This window comes from Mytilus galloprovincialis, chromosome 8 (genome assembly GCF_965363235.1).
Source record: "Mytilus galloprovincialis chromosome 8, xbMytGall1.hap1.1, whole genome shotgun sequence".
In the NCBI taxonomy this organism is placed as follows: Eukaryota; Metazoa; Mollusca; class Bivalvia; order Mytilida; family Mytilidae; genus Mytilus; species Mytilus galloprovincialis.
Window position 1 is genome coordinate 48,847,504 of NC_134845.1, and position 12,486 is coordinate 48,859,989.

The window sequence follows — 12,486 nt, forward strand, 5'->3', positions numbered from 1 at the left end:
ACTCAACGAGGATTTACGGCAGGCTCAGGACCAGCAAATGCAGCCTTACCGGTTGAAGAAATATACCGTGAAGCCAAAGAAAACAATTAAGAGTATCAACTTGTACTGCTGGACGCAAAATCAGCCTTTGATGTAGTTATACATTCCCATCTTATGAATCGGCTCTGTCATGCAGAAATCGATGATAAACACTGGACACTCAATCAGAGTATGCACACAAATGGAACAAATGCAGTTAAATGGAATGGCCAAACTTCCGAGCTATTTAATATTCTACTAGGAATACGCCAAGGAGGGATTCTAAGTACCAACCTTTACAAGCTTAACATCAATCCACTAGTCAACATGCTGGAAACATCAAATTAAGGATGTCGAATTGGGAATATACTCTGCAATACTAGTGCGTGTGCAGATGATGTCGCACTCACAAGCAAAAAGACAACCGATATGCAAGTACAAATCAATATGGCAAACACATTTGCCGGCATGGAAGGATATAAACTACAGCAAAAAAAAAGCGTGGCTATATACTAGGGATGTCAAAAGATCTGAAATTTGATACTCGGATACTCGGTCATGATACTCGAGTACTCGCGAGTACTCGGATGAATCTTAAACGTATATTGAAAGGTTTAGATTTTAGGTGGGATGCAGTATTTTTGTTATTGCCTTTCGTTAATAGCAGTTATTGTTTGTGTACGTGTTCATGAACCAAATTCCAAGAAATCAAAAATATTTCCATATTAAGTCCGACAAGGTAAACAATATATGTATCATCTCATTCTGTTCCTGATGAGTTGGTATTTTTATAATACGACTTGTCAATTAATTTGTCAAAACAATAGTGGACTCTAAATTGCTTGTGCTTTTCCGTGTTGATCGGTCTTATTTTTTCTGTGCTTTGTTTTATTGCCCTATTTTTTTCCATGGCGTTGTCTGTGTATTTTCGACTTTTGGGTTTGCATGTCGCTCTCGTACTTTCTATCTTTAAATTGTAAATTAAACAACTATTAATTTAAATGTACATCTCAAACCAATCACGTTTACATAGAAGTCTTGATTAATAAACAAAGGTAGCTTTTTAAGGCTTGTGATGAGTTAATTATTAATCCATGAAAGTGTTGATCCGTGTACAAACACTGTTAAAACATCTTTAATCAGTTGCATAGGGTTCACCACAGGTCACTTTGATTTTGTTCTTGTTTAGAAATATGATCTGGTCAACAATTTCAAACGAAAGACGGTTTGCCTTTCTATTTTTTGTTACAAGTAGTGCACATGAAACATTCCCTCGGAAGAGAAGGACGTTGCTGGTACTACTTAAACAAATAGTAGCCTCATGATAAACATATTTAATTTGTTTATTGACTTTATTTAGTAGTACGAAGGGGATATCTCAACGGAACTAAAGTAAGTGGAAATATTATGAGAAATATCTCAAGATGTATAACAGGCAAACGAGTATCCGAGTACTAAAACTGAAGTTGAGTACTCGGCCTTCCGACCGAGTACCCGAGTACTCGAGTACTCGTTGCCATCCCTACTATAAACATCAAACCTATGCCAACAAGAAAAAAACGATATTGGAAGAATATACAATGAATGAAGCTAATATGCCAAGACCTGGCTCACCTATGCATTTAGGAATAATCAGAACCAACTCTATGCAGCAAAATATCATAGCAAATATTGAAGAGAATATACAAAAATAAATGAGAAGTGCTTATGCTCTACTTGGCAGTGGCTTCCATATAAAAATGGACTGGATATAGAAACAATAGTACACCTGTATAAAATCTACATCTTCAAAGTGTTATTATATGGAATGGATCTATTAACACCACGATCTCTTAATCTTGAGAAATTGAAAAAATTTCAAAAGAAAATGTTTAAGCAACTAATGTCACTACCAACTAACACACCAGCTCCTGCAATAAATATCTTGACGGGAATACTACCAGTTAATGCACAAATACACATCAGGAATATGACCTTCTTCATAAATGTATTTACCCAACCTAACGAAAGCTTAGAAAAACAACTAACAGGGAGGTAACTGTGCATCAAGTCAATGAATAGTTGCAGCTGGTTTATTGAATTAAAAACAATCATGCTAAAATACAATCTAGGAATTGCAATTTAGTGGCTAGATATTCAGATGAAAAATAAAGAACTGTTAATTAAAACCATAAAAGGAATCAATGCCTACTGGATTGAGCGAATCACATAATTGCTACCTAAGCTCTATAACGGTCTTCGATATCTTAACAGTAATATATTCATGCCAAGGATACATCCAATATCACGAATCAAGCACCAATCTCCAAAAGACACCAAGAGAGTACCTACCAAGATTAAACTATTAACTTGAACTTATATACTACAACCTCTAAGATATAAGATATTCAAAGAAGTAACTGAATATCATTGTATAGCGTGTGATAGTAAAGAAGAAACATTGGAACATTTGATTACAAACAGTTAAGAAACTCCTAACTGCAAATGGGGATGTGCGTGAGGAAGACCTTACATGTGAAATGCGATTCAAGTATTAATGGACATTACACAAATACAAAAGATATACAGAATCACATCCAATCCTATGCCTAAAATATAATTCCAAGCAAGAAGGGCAGCAATAAATAATTAGATAAATAATTGAAAACGTACTTAATACAATTTTTGAAAGTATGATTATTATTTTATTAAATGTTATAGTCTCAGTTAATAAATAGTTTGCGATAGTTTTGAAAGCATATTTTTTTTCTATTTACTCTCATGATACACAGTGAATAAATAAATGTCGAATTAACTTTAAAATATAAAGGTGTATTTTTAATGGTCACAGACTATAATTTTTTGTCTTTTTCCTTTACATTGTTTCAGCAGACCAAAATAATCTAAACTTCCCATGTAAAAAAATCTTAAAAACTGTAAATTTTTCAATGTAAAAAGTCATAAACACTTTTAAAAGTTCCTAATGTAAAAACTGTATATAATGTTGTTGTGTTATGATTGTTAATTTTTGATATTTTCGTTTATTGTTTGGTGGTGGAACTGTTCGACATACGAATGTATGGTTACCCTATAAAAGGTGTAAAGATGCAGAGGAGAAGAAGAAGAGTATGTCCAATCGCATTAGTACAAAATCCCTTTTTGCTAGGACTTATTTAAAGCTTAGACAGAATTCCAAGCTAAAGTGCTGTCAAGAATATATTGTTACGGCCAGAAATCGCCTTTAAATTGTAGCCAACAAAAGACACAAATCAATAGTAAAATTTAACAATATTTAATATACAAAAGTTTACAAAAAGTATTACACAAATATTACTGTTAACTTAACTGTCAAAATATGAGTTCAATCTGTTATCTTTATCTGTATCCGGAAATCTTTCGGAATTCAATTTGAATATTACGTTCACTACTAATGTCACAATCCAGTATGATGTTGTTTGTAGAATAAAAGTGTCAATCCAAATGCTGTGAATACTAATGTCTATCAATGTCTATGTCCAAGTTTAATTATGAGAGTTTAACTTTAGTGTCTGTATATATAGTGTTGTCATGGAAAATTCTAGAACACTCTATAATGGAACATTGTGGAAAATCCTGGAAAGTTACAACGGAAGTTTCTGGAATAACGTAGAAGTTTAAATTACGCATCTTTTATAAGGATCATTCTAGAAAGTTCCAATCATTCTGTGATTGTTCCAGTGATTCCTAAACTGCACAATTATAAGATTATTTGGTAAACAACTATCAGGCCATACAACACAAATTAGGCCAACATAAATAAACATAATAATTACAATATCATAACACCTCCCCCCTTAAAAGAAGTTTTAGTGTAACAAAAACTTATCATGAATAATATGAACAAAAATACATTATATATACAAAGTGATTTAATAAGCTCTAGATAAAGCATCAGCTATTACATTATCTTTACCCTTAATATGTTTTACAATTACATCATATTCCTGTAACAATAAACTCCACCTAGTCAACCTCTGATTCTTGTTTCTCATTTTATGCATGAAGGTGAGAGGATTATGATCAGTATAAACAAGAATAGGATATATAGTGGGATTCAAATATACATCAAAATGTTGAAGTGCTGACAACATTGCAAAACACTCTTTTTCAATAGTTGAATAATTTTTCTGATGTTTATCTAATTTCTTAGAAAAATATGATATAGGTTTTTCAACATTATCATCTGTCTCTTGATATAAAACAGCTCCTATTCCTACATCGCTTGCATCAACGGCAAGTTTAAATTGTTTTTCAAAGTCTGGAGTAATCAGAACTGGACTATTAATTAAAAGTGATTTGCTATTTTCAAAAGCTTTTTGACAATTTTCACTCCAGATAAATTTAGAATCTTTTCGTAAAAGATGAGTCAATGGTTGAACCACAGTAGCAAAATTTGAACAAAATTTTCTGTAAAATCCAATCATGCCTAAATATCTCATAAGTTGTTTTCTATTTGTAGGAGGTGGACATTTGGAAATAGCTTCCACTTTAGCCATAATAGGTTTTACTTGACCTTGGCCAACTGTATGCCCTAAATAATCAACAGTGGCCTGACAAAATTCACTTTTACCAAGATTAACAGTCAAATTTGAATGTGACAATCTATCAAAAGTATCATACAAATGTGTTAAATGCTGTTCCCAGCTATCACTACATACAATAAGATCATCAATATAAGCATAACAACAGTCTAAATCTTTTATAACATTATTGATCATTCTTTGAAATGTAGCTGGAGCACTTTTCATGCCAAATGGCATTACAGTATATTGAAATAAGCCATCTGGTGTAACAAAAGCTGATATTTCACGAGCTCTCTGTGTCAGTGGAACTTGCCAATAACCTTTCAACAAATCAAATTTGCTCACAAATTTTGCTTGACCAATGTTGTCAATACAATCGTCTATCCTTGGAATCGGATAGGAATCAGATTTTGAGACTGAATTTACTTTTCTGAAATCAGTCACGAAACGAAAGGTTTTATCTGGTTTTGGCACAAGGAGACAAGGAGAGCTCCATTCACTGTTACTCGGCTCAATAATATCATTGTCAAGCATATATTTAATTTCTTTTCTCATAGCTTCAAGTTTGAGTGGATTAGGCCGGTAAGGATGTTGCTTAATTGGAGAAGCATCTCCTACATCAACATCATGACAAACAGCATTGGTTTTGTTGGGCACATCTGGAAAAAGATTTGCAAAAGAAAATACCAAAGTTTTTATTTCTTCTCTACGATCAAAAGACAGATGTGCAAGTTTTGAGTCTAAATTTGACAAAATTTCTGAATTTTTCAATCTAACTGTCTCTTCCAAAGTTTTAGAACTAAAAGGTGGTTCAATTACATCTGGTTTGTCATGATTGTTCTCAAATTTAACCATGCCTAAAGTGGCAACTGGTTTACTATCACATAAAACATTAGTACGCTCAAAATATGGTTTTAACATATTAATATGACACACTCTATTTTGTTTGCGCCGACCTGGAGTTTTTACAATATAATTCAAATCATTAATTTTACTCTCTATTGTATAAGGACCACAATATTTAGCCTGTAAAGGATGTCCAGGGACTGGCAAAAATACAAGTACCTTATCACCAGGCTCAAAAACTCTATCCCTGGCATCTTTATCATACCAAATTTTCATCTTGTTCTGTACATTTTTTAAGTTTTTCTGAGCAATTTGACAAGCAGTATACAATTTTTCTTTAAATCTAGATACATAGTCTAAAAGATTCAAGTCAGTATGTTCAGTAAGCCACTTTTCCTTAATCAATTTTAACGGTCCCCTTACAGTATGACCAAATACCAACTCAAAGGGACTAAATCCAAGGGATTCTTGAACAGCCTCTCGAACCGCAAAAAGTAGAAAGTGAACTCCATCATCCCAGTCTCTGTCAAATTGAAGACAAAAAGTTCTAATCATGTTCTTCAATGTTTGATGAAAACGTTCTAAGGCACCTTGAGATTCTGGATGATAAGCACTTGATCTGTACTGAGCAATCCCTAACTGGTATACGACTTGCTGAAATAAACCTGACATGAAATTTGATCCCTGGTCGGACTGTATAGACTTAGGAAGTCCTACTAATGTGAAAAATTTGATCAAAGCTTTGACGATAGAAGGTGTCTTGATATTTCTGAGCGGAATAGCTTCAGGAAAGCGGGTAGATGTACACATGATTGTCAATAAATATGCATTTCCAGTTTTGGTCTTTGGTAAAGGTCCAACGCAGTCAATTAGAATTCTGCTGAAAGGTTCGTCAAAGGCTGGAATAGGCAGAAGTGGTGCTGGTAGTATTTTCTGGTTAGGCTTACCAACAACCTGGCATATATGGCATGATTTGCAGTATTCTGCGACATCATTTCGAAGTCTGGGCCAGTAGAAATGCTGCAAGATCTTAAGGCAAGTCTTCCTTATACCTAAGTGTCCAGCCAAGGGGGTGTCATGGGCAAGACCAATAATTTCTTGCCTATAAACTTTAGGCACCACCACTTGGTACACCACTCTCCATTCCTCCTCTGGGGTAGCATCAGGAGGCCTCCACTTCCTCATTAAAATGCCGTCCTGATGGTAAAAGCATTCGGCCACTTTGTCTGCTTCCTCCTGTGGTTGAGCCCGCTGGTTGAGCTGAAGAACCTCAGGGTCTTTATGTTGTTCTTCGAGTAAATTATTTCGGTCTAATGAATGGCTGTTTACATCTGGCCATGGCATAATAACATTTTTGTTAACACTAGGTGGTTTTATAATAGCCTTTTCTGAGTTACCAGGATCTTCAATATCAGCTATAAAAGTGTCAGAAAGGTCCATGTAATCAAACTTGTCTTCTTGCAAATTCTCATTTTGTTGTTTTCTAGCCATCGCCCTAGTAACAACACAAGCTGGATAGAATTCAGCATCATCTTCAGGTGATTTAACATCCACCACCGGTTCACTGGTAACAATTGGTTCAGCAACCACTTTGTTCCTAGCTAGATCATTTCCTAGCAATAATGTAACACCCTCAACAGGGAGATTAGGACGAACACCCACAATAACTGGTCCAGTTATCAAATCTGACTTCAGATAAATACGATGGAGAGGAACATCTATACAACCTAACTCTACACCTTGTAACAAAACGGAGGCACCAACAGAAGTCTTCTCGGACAAAGGCAACACACCTTCTAACAATAAAGACTGAGAAGCTCCAGTGTCCCGTAAAATCTTAATAGGCTGAAGAGTGATATCATCAACAATAGAAATAAACCCATCAGACATAAAGGGTTTATATTCCTCCATGTAATCACAAAAACTGGACTTAAAAGCCTGACTCGCAGGACATTCCAACGTACTGGTAATATAAGGTGTCGTACAAGCACTGGACTTCGGCTTATTATCTCGTTCATTCTTCTTCTGAAGTCTAAAACAATCAGCCATCAGGTGACCATTTTTCTTACAATAAGCACAAATCAGTGACTTCTTCTCAAAAGTATCAAATTTTGGACTAGACATATTATAACTGGACTGACTCTTATTCTGTGGAACAGGCTTACTATCAGTACGCTCAGTGCTTTGGTTTTTGTAATTTCCACTGGAAGTATTAACATTTTGACCCTTGAAACTTCTTTTATGTGAAAGAGTATAATTATCTGAAATAACAGCTGCATCATGTATTGACTCAACAGTTTTGTCGTCTAAATGTGTTTTTAAGTCTAAATGAACACATTGTTTGAACTCTTCTAATAACATCAATTGTCTTAGGTTATCAAAATTGTTATCTGTTTTCTTTGACGTAAGCCATTTATCAAATAGATCTTCTTTTTCCCGAGCAAATTCCACATAGGTTTGCGAATCAAACTTTTTATAAGATCTAAATTTCTGTCTATATGCTTCTGGTACTAGCTCATAAGCTTTCAAAACTTCCTGTTTCACCGTGTCATAATCGGAACTTTTTTCTGATGGAAGTGCGGAGTATATTTCAGCGGCCTTACCCTCAAAAACACTTTGCAGCATCGTAGTCCAATATGGTTTCGGCCATTTCAAATTATTTGCAATTTTCTCAAACTGTGGAAAATATTTATCAACTGTTTTTTCACAAAATCTGGGAACCAAACGTATATTTTTTGCTGCATCAAAATATTCTGATTTTGACTGGACTTTAGTGTGGCTTTCTTCTTTGACCATTTCAAGTTTTAGTTTCTCCATCTCTAGTCTTTCCCTCATTTCAAGTTCTGCCTGTTTTAACTTTAATTCATCTTGTTTTAATTTAAGTTCATCTTCTTTTAATTTAAGTTCATCTTCTTTTCTTATCTCAAGTTCTTTTAATTTGAGTTCATGTTCTAATTCAAGCTGTTTAAATTTAAAGGCGTCAATATTTTCGACCTTAAGTTCAAGAGCCTCTTCACCTAAAATTTCTGCGTCAACTAATTTGTCTATCACCAAATTTTTTATAACTTGTTTTCTCATAGATACTTTAAAAACTAATTTCAGTTGTTTAGCAAGCAACACTAATTCCTCTTTCTTTAAATTATCAAAACTCTCCAGGTCTGGCGTTTTCAAAAATTTACCAGCATCAAATGCCATTTTGTAGAATTTTGTTGGCTAGTTATAATACAAATATTAAACAAATTTTGAATAAAATATTTTTAAGATCCCAGGACGAGCCCCCAATTTCTGTTACGGCCAGAAATCGCCTTTAAATTGTAGCCAACAAAAGACACAAATCAATAGTAAAATTTAACAATATTTAATATACAAAAGTTTACAAAAAGTATTACACAAATATTACTGTTAACTTAACTGTCAAAATATGAGTTCAATCTGTTATCTTTATCTGTATCCGGAAATCTTTCGGAATCCAATTTGAATATTACGTTCACTACTAATGTCACAATCCAGTATGATGTTGTTTGTAGAATAAAAGTGTCAATCCAAATGCTGTGAATACTAATGTCTATCAATGTCTATGTCCAAGTTTAATTATGAGAGTTTAACTTTAGTGTCTGTATATATAGTGTTGTCATGGAAAATTCTAGAACACTCTATAATGGAACATTGTGGAAAATCCTGGAAAGTTACAACGGAAGTTTCTGGAATAACGTAGAAGTTTAAATTACGCATCTTTTATAAGGATCATTCTAGAAAGTTCCAATCATTCTGTGATTGTTCCAGTGATTCCTAAACTGCACAATTATAAGATTATTTGGTAAACAACTATCAGGCCATACAACACAAATTAGGCCAACATAAATAAACATAATAATTACAATATCATAACAATATATAGACAAATATCACATATAATATTTTGTAAAAGGGAGTGCTGTCAAGAATATATATAGACAAATATCACATATAATATTTTGTAAAAGGGAGGCGAAATAAACCAAAGGGACATTATAACTATAGACAATTAACCTCTTGACTGAAAAGGGAGTTTAATTAATTTAAAGATGTTATCAATAATGCAAGACATTAGATGAATTGGAAAGAATTTGAAAGTATTATTAATATTGTTACCAAATTTATTTGTATACTGGGATTTGACTGCAGCATTTATACTTATAATTATGATAAGTCTTGATATAAATGTAATCAATTGTACATGCTTTATTTTTTCAGATATAACTTCCTATTAATCATTTTGTTGGTCCACAGAAGTGTCTAAAGACATGTACAAAGTCCCCCAAAATGAAATAAAAAGAGAAAAAGGGTCTTCAATCTTAAATGAAAAATGATATCTTGAACAAAGTGTATACACTGTCAATTAATAGATCAAAACTACAGAGGCTGCAATACAGGATCACTTACAGAATATTAGTGTTCAAATGGGTTTTTCAAATAGATATATGATATAGTTACACAGCTAGAACCAAAAAGAAAAACGAGCAAGCAAAGATTGTAGCAAGAACGCCTTATCTCAAAGATTATTCTTTTAAACTCATTTTATAGAAATAAAGCATTACATAGATCATTTTCATACTGGAACCCTTGGCTCAAATTTATAGAACAACTAAAACCAAGATATACTCACTCTCAAGATACCTTCCAGTTTATTAATACTTAATGAATGAGTTTAAAGTGACAAATGATTTTATATATACTAGTCTTGCCTTTTAAGATGATACTGTGGACTAATTATCCCTATCTATGAAATTCTGAATGGGGTCTTTCATTTCTGTATAATTCTTTAATTTTTTTTAGATTATTTTTCTGTATCCTTTTTATATTTTTACCATTTTTCTGTATTCTTAATATTTTAGCAACCCATTAATCTCAGTTTTGTATTTTGTTTGTTGCTCTTCTTTATTTTTTTTTTGTAAATTTATTCCTTACGCCAGGCTAGTTTCTAGGACTTTAACCGACAAAAACTATAGGAGTTTTTTCAAGGTTTGAATAAGATAAAAATCTAAATCACACGTTAGTATTGATAAAATTTGAAACGTGGAAAAGTGGATTGCAGGTAATGAACTAAGGATTTAACCGTTGAGGAAAACTTAACATGTATTGTATAAGGGATAAATATCTTTAAATTTTCGATTCTTATCCTATTGACAATGATAGTGATATTATCATCATACAGAGCTACAATGTATGTTATTAGAATAATTCTTTGACTTTAATCATTTCTATATACTAGTAGAATATGTATCTTTAAAGTAACATGCAACTTGATTTCTTCATTAACATCACGTCCTTTACCACAAATAGCCGCTTTTCCTTCAAAGGTAGAACGTAGCACTCGAAAAATAACTAGTTTTACTCGGCAACAGGACTAGTTGTACCCGGCAACAGGAATAGTTTAACCCGGCAACAGGACTAGTTTTACCTGGCAACAGACTAATGTACCTGCCAGGCACTTAGTCAGTGGTTGGCTCTTTTTTTATAGATAAAAGGAGATGTGGGATATATTTGTAGTATAGTGTTCGTAGGTGTATTGCAGATTTTTGGTGTGTGAATTTTATTTACAAATTACTTCTTTATAGGGATCTGTATTGGTCGTTCTTCATTTCGGTAATCTTATATTTCTAACACCATGCATTTATCAGTAATCTCGTTATATTTTAGCACCACCGTTTTCTGAATTCTTAATTTTTGAATTATTTTTTCTCTATTCTTTGTTTTTTTAGCACCACAGAATTCTTAATTGTTTCTCCTTTTTTTCTATTCTTTATTTTTTGGCTATTTTTTTCTCTATTCTTTATTTGTTGGGCCAATATTCTCTATAGAATGTAAACCCCCACACAAACCTTCCTATATATGCCTTTTGTATGTTTTTGGGTTGCTGTTCATTGGAAGTTTCCCACACATATCCATTTATTCCTGTCTACCATTTTTCACAAAAGAATTAGTAAATCTGAATAGTTGGTACTCACCAAAATCAGCTAGTTATTTATTAGAAATAACTGAAGATTTTGTGCAATCCTACTTCACAATGGTTCGAATTTCTGTTTTACCTGGCGAAATGTTGGGTAAAAATCCAATCACGGAAGCTCATTAAAATGTAATTTTACCTTCTAAACTTTGGATGTTTCGTGTAGCATGCAAACGGTAGACTATTCTGAAGATATTACATTTCATTGTTATACATGTACAATGAAATTCAATATTTTCTATTTTGTTATGTTTTTAATTCTGCTTCTTGTTTTTGTTTGTTTGGTGTTGGTTTTTTTTTCTATATAGAATATAATTTTTCTATTTGATTTTTTAGGAAATAAGGTAACGATATTTCCCCATGTATGTATTTATTATTTAATTCACTTTTTTTCGAATTCCTTTTTCTCAAAACAGTCGTGCTCCAACGTCCGAATTGAGAGGAGCAATTAATGAAAAGTTTGTAACGGTGGGTATGAAAAATTTGGATCCGATTCCCACAGAGGAATAATGATTCGTGATAATCGGATCCAGATTTTACCTACCAACCGTTACACACTTTTCATTTATATGTCTTATGATAGTCTTGGGACACGGATTAGTACTAAGTCAGGTTAACGAAAGTCTCCTAAGATAAGATTTGTCCTCAATTTTGTCCTAAAATTGAGATATAGAATTCATAGGCCTAAAAGTTAAGATAATGATGTCATAGATTGAAATAAAACCAACAAATATGGCATTCAGTAATTATTTGGAGAATTTGTTTCTGTGTAGATACATGTGTACTATACCATGTCTTTTTGGTATTATTGACATGTCCCAGGATACTTTCATTGTCATGGCCCCCGATGTGGAGTTAGCAATTATGCCACATCTTTTATCATTTTTGTTACGTTCAAAGGCAGATAACTCCGACGACTAATACGAACGAGGTGGGTTATGCATGTACGTCTATGAGATTTATCCCAAAACTAAAATAAAAACAAAGAATGATTTATCATTAATTGAAAATTGCCACTACTTGCTGCTGCAGGTACCTCTTAACCAATTGTTGCTCAAGTTCAAGTTCAAATTCTTTATTGTAGACTCTCAGACA